Genomic DNA, 6,000 nt, shown 5'->3' with positions numbered 1-6,000 from the left:
AGTCAGAAATCATTCTGCCAACAAATTTCTTGTATGGTTTGGTATCATAAAATGTTCAAGTACCTAAATATAGTCCTGTGCCTTCATTTTATTTAATGTTCTGTTCTGACAGTTTCATTCAAACATTACATGTTAAGTAATTTTCTGTATTCAAGGCAGAGACACCAAAATTTTCCTTTTTTTTTTTAAATTTGTTTTCGCCTGCAAAAAGACAACCCTGGCTAGATATTTCATAGAGTCAGTCAATCCTTAAAAAAAAAATGTACAAACCTTCAAAGGGATCTTTTTTTAAAAATGCAAAATAAATGTCATTCCACATTATTGATTAACCACAGAAAAATACATGCAAGGGCATACCATTATTCTGTCTCCCCTTAAATCCTTAAAGCAGCTACAGAAAAAGCTTATTTTGAACAGTTAAATGGATGCAAACTGAATCTTGATTCACTGAATTACTGTAAATCAGTAGAGCTCAACATAATTTTTGAAGCCAAAGAGGTAGTTTTGAACAGCCATTTATTTTAATATATTGAATAATTTAATAGATAAAAGGCTATTTTATCCATCTGACACTGCAATAACTATTTGCACAGAAAACAGAGATAATAGAAGTAGAACAGACAATAGTACTTTTTAGATATTAACATGAGGGGAAGAAAAGGTGTAAAAGTAATAAATTAAATATCAGCAGTATCTGCCACAGTATTACTTACAAGAGTAGTCACGTCCCTCTCACTTTATTCTTTGGCTTCCAGTTGCCTTCCTACAAAAACTGTGAGTGATAGTAGTACTAAGACTACTACTTTACTTTTTTTTCTCTTTGGTACTTCCTATGCAATCTATAGGGATTTATTGATATGTGGGATAAGGTGTCAGATCACCTTAGAGGAAGAGTATAAAAATGGCAATGGACTTAAACTACTGTTGTGTATAATCCTGCATGCACACTGTGAAATTCTCTGTCCATCTCTTAAACTGAGGTCTCAACAAAGCAATTTTCTGCTTAGCAGCCTAAGGAATCATTACTGTAAAAGAGCTTTCCTTCTATTTCTCTCAGGCTTTTTTCTTACAGGGTGCACATTTGTTCTTATCCCTTTTTTGGCTTGCTGAAGTCCCAGGCTATCCAAGAAATGTCCAGTTCTCCGTAACTCTGTCAGTAAAGTTGGTAAGCTTTGCTAAATCTGTCAGAAAAGCACATCCTCATCCTGACAGAGAACCTTTCTCTCAAGGGAACCTCCTTCAGCTTTAGTCTGTGGTGCACTTGTAGAAAATGCTACATAACAATGCCTGTGAAGATAAGCCAGTGGTGCAAAATTTATTCTTCAAAAACTTCAGCCTTGAAATATAATTACACAATTATTATTTTCTGAGCTCGATATTTTTATATACATTTGCCTGTCTGCAAATACAGTTTATATGTGCTATATTTCTCAGGCTTTTTTCACTACTGTCTGATACACTGTTTGAATTACTGTCTCTGCAGTGAGGAAGAATATTTCCTTACAGTTTTGATAGAGACAAACAAAAGAGATACCAAAGTCTCACAGTTAATACTATCGGGGTTCAATCATTAATACGGGAAAAGAAAAAAAGGGCTATGCTTTATTTAATTTTCTAATAAAAACTTCCTGGATTGTGACAAGTTCCATGCTTGTTTTCCTTCTTACCTCAAAATATTCATGAATTCATGTGTTCTGATTTCCTTGCATCATCATACTTTGGATGGCATCACTGAATACTCTCTACCATCTTTTTACTCTTCCAGAAAGGCAGAAGTAGTCATCTTCAGCATTCTGATGTATATATACCTACATAGTCTGAAGATTTGGAAGAGATTAAGGAAATAGAATTTAATAAGGAATTTATTAATTGTTCCAGCACCCCTTCTAAATTTATTTTTTTTTGCTTACATAGGACTAATATATAACTGTTTTCAGGGTGACATATAGTCCTGGTCCTGGTGAGGTTACGGTATATGTTGCAGTTATATAAATAAGGATCTGAAATCACATCACATCACTTTATTTTATGTATAGACAGAGGCATAACTTTAAGCAGTGTTTAAGTAGATAGTGGGAACATGTGCCAATGTCCTTTTATTATCTTCCCATTCCAATATGACCATCTGTATTTCATATTTAAGAATAGCCTCCAAAACATTTTTTTAATTTAAAATGAATGTAATGACAGTGAAAATCTCATTTTTGAGAGGTGATGGAGAAAGGAAGAAACAGGTTGCCTGCTTTCAATACAACCTAGAGAAATTCTGCCTGGTGTTCCTGCATAGCTGCTGAGTTACCAGGAGGTAACTATCTCATTGCCTTCATGCCATTTGAATAGGAAGGAAGAGAAGAAATCAAAGGGGTATGAGAAAGATGAAGAGAACAACTTTACTGCATTTCTTTATTATTATTATTATTTTAAATTTAGATAAATAGATTTAAGTCTTAAAATGACCATGAATTCAATTCCACATCAAAGCCCCCTCTCATTTTCTGAGAATGAATGGAATTGCTGTGGAATGTGTAAAGAGCCATCTCCAAAATATGAGCTATAGAAGAAATAAACAAAATCTTCCAATACAATAAATGTAAAAAAATATTAATTCAAATGTAAAGAAATTTTAAGACACTATATTTTTAGGAGTAATTTCATTATAAGTCTGTGATCTTATAATGCTTTGCATATGGTCAACACTTGAACTAAGGCAATCCTGAGGAAAAAATACAGGATGGGGTTTTGCAGAAATTTTGCTGAAAATAGGGTTGGTAACTGAGGCAGATAGGTGCATTTTAGATTGGAATTCTCCCCTCTTCCACTTAGAAAAATCTCTGTTTTTCAGGTTTTGGGGTTTGTTTTTCTTTGTTTTGTGTTGATTTTTTTCATTTAAAAATCCAAATTATATTGCTAGTGCACTACTAAATAAAAAATAAAGCAATTCCTCTGTCTACTCTTTTGGTATACTGGGGAAAAAATCCCCAACATCTGTAACATTTCCAAAATGAACATCCCTAATGGAATTCTAGGATGTGTATTGGTATAGCTACTAACATTGAGAGTCTCAGACAAGTAGCCAGGGTATGGGGATGAGAATAGCAACATCAGGGATGTATTGGTTTTTTTTAATGACTGAATAGTAAGTCATATAGAGGACTGTAAAGGCTCAAACCCTAATATAAAACATTTTCTTGGATACAGAAAACATGGCAAAATTATATTTACAAACAGATTATACTTTTTCCTTTGCATCCAAAATAGACTCCTTCTAAAGTTAGTATGAGAAATAATCCTGGCAGTGCCAGTTCCCTTCCTATCATATCTGGAAAATGCTTGGAAGAAGACTGAATGTCCCAATGAAATTCCATGCCAGAAACAGATAAAATATTCCTGTTCCATAAAAAAGCAGTATAAACTAGAGTATGCTAGTGTGCAGGGGTAACTGCATTACTAGTAGTATAGACCCAATGAAAGATGTTGAAATTAATGACAAATGCTAACATAGACACTCAGAAAAATGTCTACTTGCTAACCACTGCTGCTGTGTTGAGCCAGATAGTCCCAGTATCTCTTAATAGCAGCTGACTAAAGACAGCCTGTATTTCCAAAACTTTAAAAGTCCAATTTAAAAAAAAATATTCCCAAGGTTTAGAGCTTATTTCAGCTTTTGTGAAACTTTGTTGGGACTTGGTTGGAGTGAGTAGGAAGAGTATTTTTGTTTATTTTTGAGATTTTTTCCCCATAAATATTTCCAAGACAACAAAAGGTTATCCTTTATATTGTTTTTTCTTGATTCAGTTGCTAGGAATAAAGTGACTACCTGAATCCTCCTAATCATATTCTGCTTAATACCCAGAAAGACCTTTATATTCTCCCCATCCACGTTTGAGAATTAGCCTGATAAAAAGTGCAGTAATTCAAAGGCAAAGGTTTGATGGTTAAGGCTTTACCATATAATTTGGTAGATATTTAGTAAGAACAGCAAATTGTTCATTTGTACCCTGAAAACTAACCCTTAGTTAGATTGTCTTTGACCTCCTGTGGCACAGTTCCCATCTCCTGCGGTGTCCTGGCAACAAAGACCTCCTGAAATCTCTTTGTAGATTGTGAGCTGATCATGCAGGAATTGAAATGGTGATGCCAGGCATACACTTTGCATGTTCTAATGAGTTTTGCTCTATTCCTCGGGCCAGCTGGCTGTGCAAGCATTAGATAATGTACAGAAGACAAAGCCAAAAAAGCTCAGATTAATAAAAAAGTAGCTGCAACTCAAACCAGATGTATCTTAAGGATTTTTAAGGCTTCAAAAGGCTGTAAAGATAATTTTCACCTAGTGAATATGAATATCAAAACCGATACTAGGGAAGTTATATAAATACTCCATAGCTTTCCCTTATTTTGGGAGCATTTCATGCAAATAAAATCAAAAGGCTTTCTCACTTGGCCTAGCAGAGCTCTGGCTAGGTGTGAAGCAGAGCTGCAGTTTACTCTCAGTTCCCTCATCCTGAAGCAAAAGTAGTGGATTGCAGTATGATAATGAGTAAACTGGATGAAAATATTGGATTTGATTACATTTGGTAGTAATAGGTGAGGAAAGGACATATAAAGGAGCGATAGAATTTTTTTCCCAAGAGTATTGGAGGTTGAAATGGGCTATATCTTACACTTGCACATGTAAAGCCTTTTTTCTGCTGTTGAAATAAAGAAATATCATTATCTTAACATGTAAAAATTGTTCTCAAAGGTAATGCTAAAAAGTCAGCCATTTTTTTACAGCTCTTGGAGACTGTCTGACCCACCAAAAGGCTAAAACCATGCAAGTTTATGTTCCTCACCAGAGTGAGACATAGTACTGGAGGTTTCATCCTGAGATTATTTTCACATAATTCTAGCTAGACATAAGTCTAACAGCATGAGGACATGTTACTTATTTTTTTATTGTGGTAAACACCAACATATTTTGTCTGGTACTTGAAGGTATCTAAGAAATCAAAAATATCTTAGACCATCAGTGTATGCTATAGAAATAGAGTTAACAATAGTAAAGGTGACATTTTAAATGCCTTAACATTCTCCACCCCAGTCTGTGGACTCCCTGCTGCCCACACCCACAACTGAAACTGAGCCTTTTTTAGGGCAAGGAAAGCATGTAGACATGAATTTTTATTCTACTTATGGAAAACATAAAGTCCTAAAAAATGTGAGCTTTTCAAACTCAAGCAATCAGTGTGATTGCCTTGGTGGATTTCATACCATTTTTTGCCAATTCTAACACTGTCATTTGAGTGTCGTTTGACTTTCCCAGGACAATCAATGATGAGTCTTTGAGTCAGTCTAAAATGGACTTGCCTCAATGTACACATACCAGGAACACATAGAGGTGTTCAGCCTGTATAGAATTCTGATTGCTCAGAAAATGTTAGGGGAAAATGCAGCTGCTCTGAAAACTGAAAACTATACACAGCAGTCTAGCATCACATTTATCTTTTCTCCTAGGATGTCTGTTGCATCAGTATCTTTGTCAGAATGGAAAATTCAGTTTATGGGTTAAATGCATTTTTCATAAGTGATATGAAAACATATAATTCTGTGTAGTATAGGCTGGCTTCTCCCTGGGGGCCAGGTACTGCCTGCAGTGGATGAACTCAGCAGGGAAGGCACTCCTGCCAAGGGGCAGGGCAGGCACTGGGAGGCAGCTGGGAGGAGCTCCAAGGCCAGAGTATGGGGCACATTTGTAGTGAGAAGCCAATCACACCTGTCAGGGTGCAGATCAATGAAGTCATGCATGATTGCAACACAGCTGAATTGTAGCTCAGGCATGGGCTAAGGGTGACAGGCTTTGCTTAGAAAGAGCTCCTAAAGAAAATAAGAGTAAGACCTTGATGAGGCTCCTAATTTTCATCACAATGCTGAAGTACCTCCTCTGCCCCTTGTCAGGGAAGGAAGGGAGGAAGGGATTGGGGGAGGGTGGCTATTTCAGTAATTGGAGCAGGTATTTCCCTG

This window comes from Passer domesticus, chromosome 2 (genome assembly GCF_036417665.1).
Source record: "Passer domesticus isolate bPasDom1 chromosome 2, bPasDom1.hap1, whole genome shotgun sequence".
Classification (NCBI taxonomy): domain Eukaryota; kingdom Metazoa; phylum Chordata; class Aves; order Passeriformes; family Passeridae; genus Passer; species Passer domesticus.
The sequence above is the reverse complement of the archived record's forward strand: the minus strand, read 5'-3'. Positions refer to the sequence as shown.